The 11,371-nt window shown below is 35.9% G+C and overlaps 1 long non-coding RNA gene across 1 annotated transcript; it reads left to right on the top strand.

The window, feature by feature from the left end:
* The first annotated feature begins 331 nt into the window (after positions 1-331).
* On the top strand, positions 332-9,753 carry LOC111095703. The gene is made up of 3 exons (XR_005357570.1): positions 332-476; positions 2,431-2,519; positions 9,597-9,753. It is a non-coding gene; the product is annotated as an uncharacterized LOC111095703 (long non-coding RNA).
* The last annotated feature ends 1,618 nt before the right edge of the window (positions 9,754-11,371 follow it).

The raw sequence follows: 11,371 nt of genomic DNA, 5'->3' as shown, positions 1-11,371 counted from the left end.
CGCACTATAGCTAAATATGTGTTATTATATCCAATGATGAAGATTATGCTGGTGAATCACATTGTTTGGCTTAAGTGGCAAAATCTCAGAAATATTCCATCTCTGGAAGACAAGCCACCAACTCCTTACCTCAAAAAGACTGAAGTCATAGCAAGTGTACCATCACTCATCCTTAAAACAGAATTGTTTACTAACCAAGAAAGCATTATGTAAATTAGACTGTAAAGTGCCAAGCGGTATGCATATATAAGGCATTATTACAGAGCTGTCATTAACAAGTGTTCTAGAGCTTTGCCAAAGAATCTTAACTATTTGATGATGATGACTTTGGTACAGCAGATAAAGCCCAGGAGACCCTAGATTAGCTACAAGCCATACTGGGAAAACTGAAAAAAGCCTAAAGACATTCATTTAAAAAATATAATTTGAAATATCTACATTTATAGTAGAGAATATGCAGCCTTCCTAGCACATAAGTAAGTAAAAGCATTAATTTTGAAATATAGGTTTTTAATTTTAGTGCATGGATCTGTTTTGCAATGGTTATAGGTACTTTTAGGAAAATGATGTCTTCAGTCCTTCTGGCATCTCTGTTGATTTTGTGGTTTAAATGAACTCTCACTTTCACACAAGGTAAAAATGAAACAGAAGGATTAAGCAACTGGTTGAAGTTTACACAGTGACTCAATTCAGAGAAAAGATGAACTGTGTCTCTTGATTCCCATAGCAATTTTATATTGTGACCTAATTCTTCCCAGGTACCAAGACCCAGCTAAATATGCTTTTCATTTTTCATTTTATAGGAATTGATTAAATAATGGCTCAAGATTGTCACTGTACTTTTATTATTTTAATTGCAAGGCTATCAATAGTTATGTAGAGATTCATAAAAGATTGTTCTTGATGTGATGTAAGAATCGATTTTCTTTCAGCTCAGCTGATCACTCAGAATTTTGAATGTGGAAATCTTTTAGAACTGTACTTTGTCTTCTTAATAGGATTATGGTTAATCTTTTGATGAATAGTAATGCAGAATCCTTTGTTTTTTGCTTTACGTTGAATAGTTCACTTAGTTACATGCTCTTACAACATGTTTGCTCCAACTCCGTCAATAAGCACAAATATTGAACAGCCTGAATATCCCTCACTGATCTGCTCTCTGACTGAAAAATATTAGTACAAATAAAATGAAAAGATAAACACCATTTGCTATTTGGTGTAAGATAAACTCACCCTAGGAGATAAAATGAGACAATTTACAAGATTAACTTGAAAAATCTACTTTCTTGGACATTTTTAGCCAGAGACAGGCTATGAAATCACTTATCATCTCTGAGTCCTGTAGATTTTACAAATTTCTGGTAAGAAACAAAAATGGGACAGTGGGAAACAGTAATTGAGACAATGATAAAAACTGAAATTTGGAACTGTGGCTTGTCTTTGTTTCAGCCGAGATGCAGCTGAGGTTTTCTGCTAAGTGTAGTGGAAAATAAGGGGAAAGGAATTATTGCCAAAAAAGTAAATACAATGATGGTTGAATATATATATTAAATTATTTTCCAAGGAGCTTTTGTGTGAGAGCCTGTCTGATAGTGCACTTCAATACATTTACATCTTGGAATTTTAAAGGGTCTGTCTATCAGTGTGCTTTCTGAATGGGTTTTCAATTGCACAAATGGTCTCTATCACATGAAAAGCAATCCTGTTTTTTGAAAGGCAATGTACTTATTGTGCTACCCACATGGGACTATCAGTGCCTATTGGCTACCAACAATTACCTTTGAAATGAAAAATATTGTTTGTATCAAAGAACTGTTTGAGTCTAAAGAAAAAGCTTTGCAGCCTGCCAATCATTCTCATATCCTGAGGATTATATTGTTGGGAGTTTTATACAATTTACATGCAGAACCTGAAAATGACTCCAGTGAGTTATATAACCCCATGGGGTGTTTTCACTCTGGTTAGGTTGCATTTCCTGACACTGCTGACATCAGATTCTTTTTGTGAAAGTAGGAACCAAAGTCCTTCTATTTTTAGATATCTGTAGTCTGTCCATCAGTGATTACTTGGAATGCTTTATTCCTACAGAAATTTCAGAAAATCACCTTTATCAGTTCAGCAGGGGATTAAGGAAAATAGTTATTATAAATGTCTCCCCAGATTACTGGTTTGGAAAAGCAGTAAATAGAATAGTGAGTGTCATCTAGATTACCAGAATAAGTTACCAGTGCTACTAAATTTCCAGTAACTAAAGCAAGTTCAGGGATCTTTGTAAATCAGTATTTTAGAATTATTTTTTAACCACAGTTTTTGAAAAAGCTTTATCATTCTTCTTTTTTTTTTTTTTTTTTAACATCATGGAGCAGAGCCAGGCTGTCATTCCAAAATTCATTCCTTGCTCAAAAAAATGCATCTATAATTTCTTTATAGTGTGTGGATGCCATGGCAGGAAACTGATCTGGAGACAGAAGACATGCCAATGTCATTAAACAATCCATATGTCTGCCTAATGCATGAGAGTGAGTTATTGTAAAGCTTGATATAAACAGATATGTTATATGATAAATATATAATAGGATACTTAGTGAAGGTTTAAGTGTTACCAGACACTCATGGGGTCTCCTCGGCATATTTCCAAAGGAACTCTAGTCTTAGCTTTGTCTGAAATTAATTCTGATTATTAACAGAAAGAGAATTTTTATTTTAATCAAAAACATACATCCTTTATATTTAAAAAATGAAAAAACAAAATGAGGTAAAGGGAAAAGGGTTAGGGAGACATAGAGAATATTGCTTTCATTTATAAAGGAAAACATATTGGAGTTAACAAATGTTCACTAGCAGGAGTCACACCATTAGCAACACTCTGCATGTGTGTGTACATGTGCATGTGTATATGAGTATGTGCATGTGTGTGAGTGTGTGCATGTGTGTGGACATATTTATGTATCTTTTATATATGTATATGACCTTAGTACATATATACTTATATTAATCATACATAATATATATGGTATAGTAGATATGTAGTAGAGATATAGATATAGATAGTAGATACCTGTTTGACATGTTATGTTATAATTTCATCATATTCCCAAATTATCAAGAGACCATATTGCAACCATAAAAATTCCAAAAACTCTTTAGTCTTTGGGAATCTGCTTTTAATTTCATATAAATCCCTAACCACAAACATTGGTAAAGTCAAATCAATGAATATTTATTCGCTGGCTTATTGAGTGTTTAGATTTTTGCTATGTACTATGACTAGAAGAAGAGATTAAAATGAGAAAATTCAATTCATTCATTTAATTTTTTGGTGCAAAGAGAAATACTCCTATTCTTTGTAGTTTGTAGTAGAACATCAGCACTAGTGAGAGAGAAGCATAATTTGAGAGCCATTGTGGTAAGCAATGAATTTTGTGGATTCTTATGTTGGAAGGAGATAAAGTTATAAAAGCAGGTCTTTTTTGATAGCAAGTGGGTATGGATGCTGCAGACCACGGGGAGTAGTTAGAGAAAAAAACAATATGGTGGGAGGTCAAATGTGGGTCAAAGTCCAAAGCAGAATCAGTTAGGAGAGTAAGAGTCAGCAACAAGTAGGTTAACAGTATGAATGCAACAGATTCAGCATGAATGCAACAGAAACAGAATCTGTCTCAATTCTGTCTCCCCTTTTGACTTTTGTTTATTTATCTACCTGTGACCTTCCTGATTGCTGAAAGAAACTAAGGTGTTTATGAAAGCAATGAGGTCAAGACAATGTCTGGGATGAATGAAAAGACTGGGAGCATTTAAATTCTGTATTCAAGGTGATGAATAGGAGGAAAATTTGGCATCTGGCCAGGATATTGGTAGCAAGGTAGATGGCAAGAGTGGAAGGAACAGAGTTGGACTAGAAAAGCTAGGGAGATTAGCCTGGCACTTAGAAACCCATCGAGGTGACCTCGATGTGATCAGAGAGAAGACTGGACTACAGAATGGTATCTCTCACTCTGACCCCTTCTTGGCAAGAAAGAAGTCTGAAATTGAAGCAATGTGATAGTTCAATACAGAACATTTGATATGCTTCCTGCTATATCATGGACAGACCCTAAGCCTGCTAGCATTACAGGCAAGACAAATGGATGTATCTGGATGAAGTGGGGAAGAAAAGGGATATAGGGGTTTTCCTAGAAAGGTGGTAATAGGAAGAGATTGATGGCAAGGATACAGGAATAAACTTATGAGAGTATAAACCAAGAGGTGAGCAGTGAGAATGGAATGAGAAGGAAAAGGAAATCTAAATGAGAACAAGATATCAGCACTGAAATAGAATTCAATTAATCTAGAGAAGGGCAAGAATCAAGCTCATCTCCAATTGATCTTTTGCTTACCTTTAACACTCTTGACTTTTATTCTCACAAGGTTGTCCTAGAACTAATTATTCTGTTCCTTTCTCTTCTATCACACTGTTCCCTTGTCCTATTGTTGCTTAGAACCTTCTGTGACAATCACAGAGCCACTGGCATTTCAACATCTGAATATCCAAGCTGAAGTGTTTGTACATCACAGCTGCTAGGGTTATATTATGAAATGATAGTTTTCAAATCCTAAACATGAATCAATATTTTGCAATTCTTTACATGAGATGACATTAAAATACATATATTTTACACAGAACTGCCTTTTCTCCATTCTCCGTCAATCTTGCTTCTTCATGGTGGTCCATAGCCTCAAAAATTTAATTTCTTTTCATGCTTTGCTATATATGCAGCATGTTTTGAATGAAATCAGAAAATTGTGAGGCTAATTAAAGGAAAAACAGCTTTTTCATGTTTCAAGTCACCGCAGAAATTTAAATTGAGTATATTCTCTCATTCTCCCCAACCACCACTCTTTTTTTCAGGATTTATAATTTCTCATGCTGTTCCAGTCTTCTGTGAGTTATAGAGGTTTTACTAAAACATGCCTAGTATCTTCTCCCATGCAGTGTCCCATATATTTAGGAAGACAGAATATTAAACAGATAATTACAACTTAATGTAAGTGCTATCAAAAGACAAGTAGCTCTATGATCAAGAGTTGGAGAGCATTTCTGACTTTCTCCAAACAAGTGTTGTTTAAGCTAACAGTAGTAGACAATGATTTAACCAAGTTGGCATATTGGGAGAGAGTGAAGCCCAGAAGATCATGCCAGGAGAAGAACAATGCAGAAGTGTGAAAGTAAATTTATTAAAAGAATGGAAGAAAGTTCAAATAGATTGTGATCATCAGGCTAACTGGCCAGAAGTGAGACTGTAGAGGTTAAGTGAGGGCCAGCATTACACCAGGACTGTGAGGATGGTTTGATCTCCAAAAGTATATTAATATATTATAAAATTTTTAACAGTAAGAGAGAAAGCTCAGTGTGTTCCTATCAATAGATGCAGAAAAGGGTATGAGATAAAAGTTAACACTCATTCAGGAAAATTTCTTAGAAAACTTGGGTTTCTCTCAATAAACCTCAAGAAACATCTCATACAGATCTAAAACATTAGTACTTCTTTAAAGTCAGAAACAAAGTGCTTTCTATCGCTGCTATTCTTTTACATTGTAATGGCAACCGAAGCCAAACAATTCAAAATAAAAGACAAGAAAAAAATAAGAATTGGAAAAATAGAACATGGGTGCTCTGCCTCTAAAATTTCCTTTCCAGCTACTAAACAAATGATTGTATTGTGAAGGGTTAATCCAACTTTTCTATCAATTGAGATGCTAATTAAAGAAAATATTTCAACCTACCCCACACCCCAGTTGATAATACTACTTAAATGTAGCATGAATTACTAACCAAAGTAAATGATCTGTGTTTGTCTTTCTTCAGTATCTTTTACTATCCAGTCTGCCTTCAATTTTCTTGCCAGTTGCATTTCAGTAGTTAGTTATTGTGTACATGCAAACTATAAATGATTACAGGAACATGCCTTGTTAGGGTCATTTTTTTTTCTTACAATGTGCCCAGTATATTGTTAAAAATTATGATGAACATGAGATTTTATACCAATAGAGACTTTTAGGAGTAGCACAAGAAATTTTATAACAATTATCCTCCCCTAGATGAAAACAACAACAACAAATCCCATCCTAAACAATGGTTTTAATAAGAACAATTATCTTGAATATGTAAATATCCCAAAGGATATTTCTCTAGGCATCACTGGCTCTTTGGCTTCTAATTAGTTTTCTTCACCTTATTAACTCTATTTGCTGGCATTTGTCACAGTGAGGCCAAACTTCACAGGAAACACTGTACATCTTAATGTCACATGTACTTTCCCTTTTATATAAATAATGTTAGCTTTATAAAATTATATTATGAAAACAAATGTCGTATTATATGAATTTACGGTTATGTATTTCAACTCCTTGCTATACTACTTATAAAATCTATAATCTTAGTAAGGTTTACTTAACTTCCTTAAGGCTTAATTTACTTGCACAACATGCATGATAACATCTACTTTATGTGAATCTTATAAAGACTAAATGAGATATGCACAGACAAGCTCACAGTGGCTACAGCTTGGCACTGAGTAAAATGGGAGTCCTATTCCTTTATTCTTTCTGTCTATAATATCAAATAATAAAGATATAATTTTCATGAGGTTAAGGACCATGCCTTTTTGTTCATTACTGTGTCCTCAGAATAGAACACATTGCCTTTTATATAGAGGAGGCTTAATAGAAATTTATTGAATAAATGAAGGAATGAACAAACTGTGAGGGATCTTGAATATAATCTAATACAACAACCATATATTTTTATTGAGATAAAAAGCTCAATTTAAAAAATAAAATTACTACTTTATTTTAAAGTGCAGAATTCAGTAGCTTTTAGTACATTCACATTCTTGTACAACCAATATCACTATCTTATCCTGATCACCTTCATCACTTGCCCTAAAACAGACCCTGTACCCATTGAACAGTTCTACTCTCTCTTCTGCCAACCCCTGGTGATCATGACTCTGCTTTCTGCCTCCATCAACCACTTTCTATTTAGATGAAGGGAAGATAAGGTCTAGAGACATCATATGACTTCCCAAGTTGCAGTGTTAGTAAACCTCAGAGCTGGGCATCAATTTAAGTTTAATTCCCTTTCTAGAGCATCATTGTGCATTGCTTTACATACAAATCATTTGAGCAGCTTCTTCATTAAGAAATTTCGCTCACTCTCTTTTTCAGGGATATAAAGACAATAATATTCATCCTGACTTTTTCTGGTTAGGTGGATGATTGAAAGAAGGCTTTCCATTTTCCAAAATGAGTTCCAAGAGTAACTAACACACTGTCCCAGGCACTGTTCTTAAGTATATTACAAACATTAGCTCATTTCTGCCTCACTACGCCTATAAGATAGGGACTAATGTCCTACTTTTCAGGTGAGGAAATTATAGTAAAAAGAATTTAAGTGATTCACCCATGATCATACAACTACTAAACTGATAATCCAAGGATGTTAATAGGATTTGATTTTTAAGATGAGAGGGATTGGAAGTAATGTAGTTTCAGGGAATGTGGAAATCAACAGTTAATTAATCAGTGTTCTACACGATAGGATTTCTTCTCTGAGCTTCTAATGATTCAATTGCCTCTCGTGGATTAAGAGTCTTTAATTGATTAATTATGAATTTCTGAGAGGAGAAGATAGGGTGAATTATTTCTCAAACATATTTGAGCAAAGGAGTACTTATTTATTTATTTATTGAGGTATAATTGACACATAACATTGTATTAGTTCCAGGTGTACAACATAATGCTTCAATATTTTATATACTACAAAATGATCACTATAATAAGTCTAGTTACCATTCATCACCATACAAAATTACAATTGTTTTTCTTGTGATGAGAATTTTAGGATTTACTCTTTTGACAGCTTTCAATTATGCACCACAATATCACTGCCTATAGTTAATGAGCTGTATTATTACATCCCCAGGGCTTATTTATTTTGTAATTGGAAGTTTCACCCATTTTGTGTGTCCCCAAACCCCCCTATCACTCAACCCTGCCCTGGATCTTGGTTTTCTTGAACCTTTATGATCATTTGAACAGCCTGATTTATTCTTGATAGGTTCCAGTTGTTGAGGGTGTGCCAAGACTTGACAGTGTTCCAAAGGAGAGATCTCAGTCAGATGTTGGATGTTGTCTCCTGGCTTATGTCCCCTGAAAGCACTACCATAGTCTCAGATGAGTGGCAAACCTGAAGTCTGTCCCTCAGGCTGAAACTCTAGGACAAATAAATAGGCCCATTTCACAGAAAGACTGAAAAAATGTTGCCTTCTCCTGTCTGTACAGTGCCCTGGGGGTGTCAGCATGCCAATAACTGTTGTTCTGATCATTACAGTCCTGTGAGACTCAGGAATCTGAGTCCTCATGGCCACCAGAGCCAAGTGCTCAAGGGGAGCCCCCTGTGTGGTCTGTGTGTGCCCACCAGCCTTAGCGAAGTAACCAGAGTATGGAAATTGTGTATGCTCATTTGCTTTAGTGAGGCAGCTAAGAACACAAGGGCAAGGTATGCCTGCTGGCCTTGGCAGGGCAGCTGGAGAGTGTGTATGCCTGCCTATGCTAGCTAGGTGGAGACAGTACAAAAATGATGCACATCAGTGCCTCCCTCTGAGAGAGAGTCCCAGCAGACCCTTTCTCCTCAGGCAGACTCTTTAAAATTAGTAATCAGATCTCCTTCACAAATAGTCTAGGCACTTTCCAAAATGCTGCTCTTGTGTTGGGCCCCAAAGAGTCTGCGTGTAAGCCTTTTAAGAATGGCATCTCAATTCCCTACAGCCCTTTAGGTCTCCTAGACATAAGCTCCACTATTTTTCAAAGCCAGATGTTTTGGGGGCTTGACTCTCTGGTACAGGTCCCAAGGACTGCGGTGCTTGCTATAAAGCATGAAACCCTCACTTCTCAGGAAGAAGCTCCAGATTTTTGAGATTCCTTTCAATTGTGGGTTACTGCACTAGGGGTGGGGTTTTGGGCAAGATCTTATCTCTTCCTCTCCTACCCATATTAATGTGGTCTATTTACCCTTTGTTGAAGATGAGCTGTTTAGCTAGTTTTCAGAGAGAATTGTCTTATCTGTAGCTATAGATTCAGTATGTCTGTAGGAGGAAGTGAGCTCAGGATCTTCCTATAGCCATCTTGGATTGCCCCCTCCAAAGAACTTTTTAAAATGAACTTATTAAGTTATAATTTACATGCAGTAATTAAACTCATTTTAAATGAACAGTTCAATGGGTTTTGACAGAGAGTCACCACCATAATCACCCTCTTCCCAGAGAAGTTCCCCACCTCTGGCCTTGGACAACTACGGTTCTTTTTTTCACTCTGTTTTTACAATACATTAAACTTTCCTTTCTACAATTTTATTTGTGGAATCATAGTATGTACTCTTTTGTCTGTCTTCCTTCACTTGGCATGATTTTAAGATTCTTTGGTGCTGCATGTTATATCAGTAGTCTGTTCCTTATACCGGTAGTCTGTTCTTTTTATTTCATTGTATGGAAACAGCATAATGTATTTGTCTATTCATCTATTAATGAATATTTTTGTTTTGTTTTTGTTTCATTTAGTTAGAACATCTTCCACTTTGAAAATCATTGACAAAGTGACGTCTGGGTGGCTCAGTGGTTAAGCATCTGCTTTCAGCTCAGGGCATGGTCCTGGAGTCCCTGGATTGAGTCCCACATGGGGCTCCCTGCATGAAGCCTGTGTGTCCCTCTGCCTGTGTTTCTCTCTCTGTCTCTCTCTCTAATGAATAAGTAAATAAAATAAAATAAAATAAGAAAAAAATCATTGACATGAATCCTAGTTAATGTGAAATTCTTAGATACTTATGGACTCCTCTGGAGAAGTACAAACCAGAGATGTCATGCAGACAACAATTTGCTTGGTTATGTAGCAGCTGTGACATCAAAGGTAAAAAAAAAAAAAAATCTGGGGAGTGCCTTCTTTGTGTCTGACATTTTGTTGGACATTTAACATATCTTACCTAGTTTAATGTTGGAATGTTTGGAAGTCACTCTGAGGACCACAGTCAGACTGTTTTGGGGAAAGTGTATGTGTGTTCATAGTGTGTGTGTGTGTGTGCATATGTATGCACACATATGCTGTATTAAATACACCAGAGAAGTAAAAGAAATCTTAGACTCTGGACAAATTGAGCAGGTTTTTGTGACAGAATATTAATCGAGCTTAAGTCCCTAGATTGATGGCAAGTGCTTTGTTGAATGTAATTAATAAATATGAAGGATTAGATGTTGAGTCTGATATCTGTTGACCTTGTAATTCTACAGAACTTACAGGCAATAAAATGTCCCTGTATGTTGTACTGAATCTGTGTCTTGTTTTCACAATTATCTTTGTAACCAGTCTTACTCAGTTACCATTCCAGAGAGCTCCTCTTCCCTATTACAGCACTAATAAATTAGGGGTTCCATAAGTGCCTTTGTTCAGATTCATTTTCTTCTTTCAGTTAATGAACAGCCATCTGCAGCTGCTCCTCGATCTTAATCCATCTGCATGGAGATGCCATTGTTATATACAGCATTCTATAAATATTGCTATGTTGACAAGCTGACTGCAGATGGGGGGGGGATATTTTTATTATTATTATCCCTGATTAAGAGAGAGGCCAGATTGACAACACAAGGGCTCTGAGGTCCCTTCTCTTCTGTAAATTGTCTGTTCACATAATTATATTTCTAGTAACAATATTACGGTATGCATTACAATCATCATTGTAGCTGTTATTTGTTATTCGCTGAGTACCACTTCTGCATTCTGCTGTGTATAAGGCACAGCGTGTAGGAAGCCAGAGTTCAGACTTGAAAGGATTAAATATTCTTCCTGTAAAAAGGAATCTTACCAGCCTAACGGAACTGAGCTGTTAAAGTAGATATGGTGTCTTGTGCCACTTTTACATGCCATGGACTATATAGTAAAGAAGTTGAGTGCACCATCTATATGTCAAACTTTCTCTTACACAATGAGATTGGTCCGAGGTTCCTACAATAAAGCAATGAACTAGAAGATAAATATCTTCATTTAAATTCAGAATATGAATGCATTTTTTTAATGAGACAGCTTGAAAGATGACAAATTCACAATTAGTGGGAAGAACTTTATTACCAATGACTTAGGCTATTTCTACCCAGCAAAGTGGGAGAGAAAGCAATGATCCAGTAGGTTTGGAAAAAACAAACTGCTTTTCATGTGCTTAATCCATGTTGGGTGCTGGGAAACATAGCTGTGAGTGAGACAGACAGGTTTCCTACCTGTGGGGACGTGTGCTCTAGCAGACCAACAATAGACCTTGAGCAGGTAATCAGAACTGTGCTAATGCTAA

The sequence above is a fragment of the Canis lupus genome, chromosome 4 (genome assembly GCF_011100685.1).
Source record: "Canis lupus familiaris isolate Mischka breed German Shepherd chromosome 4, alternate assembly UU_Cfam_GSD_1.0, whole genome shotgun sequence".
In the NCBI taxonomy this organism is placed as follows: Eukaryota; Metazoa; Chordata; class Mammalia; order Carnivora; family Canidae; genus Canis; species Canis lupus.
This window is presented reverse-complemented; position numbering and strand designations above follow the sequence as displayed.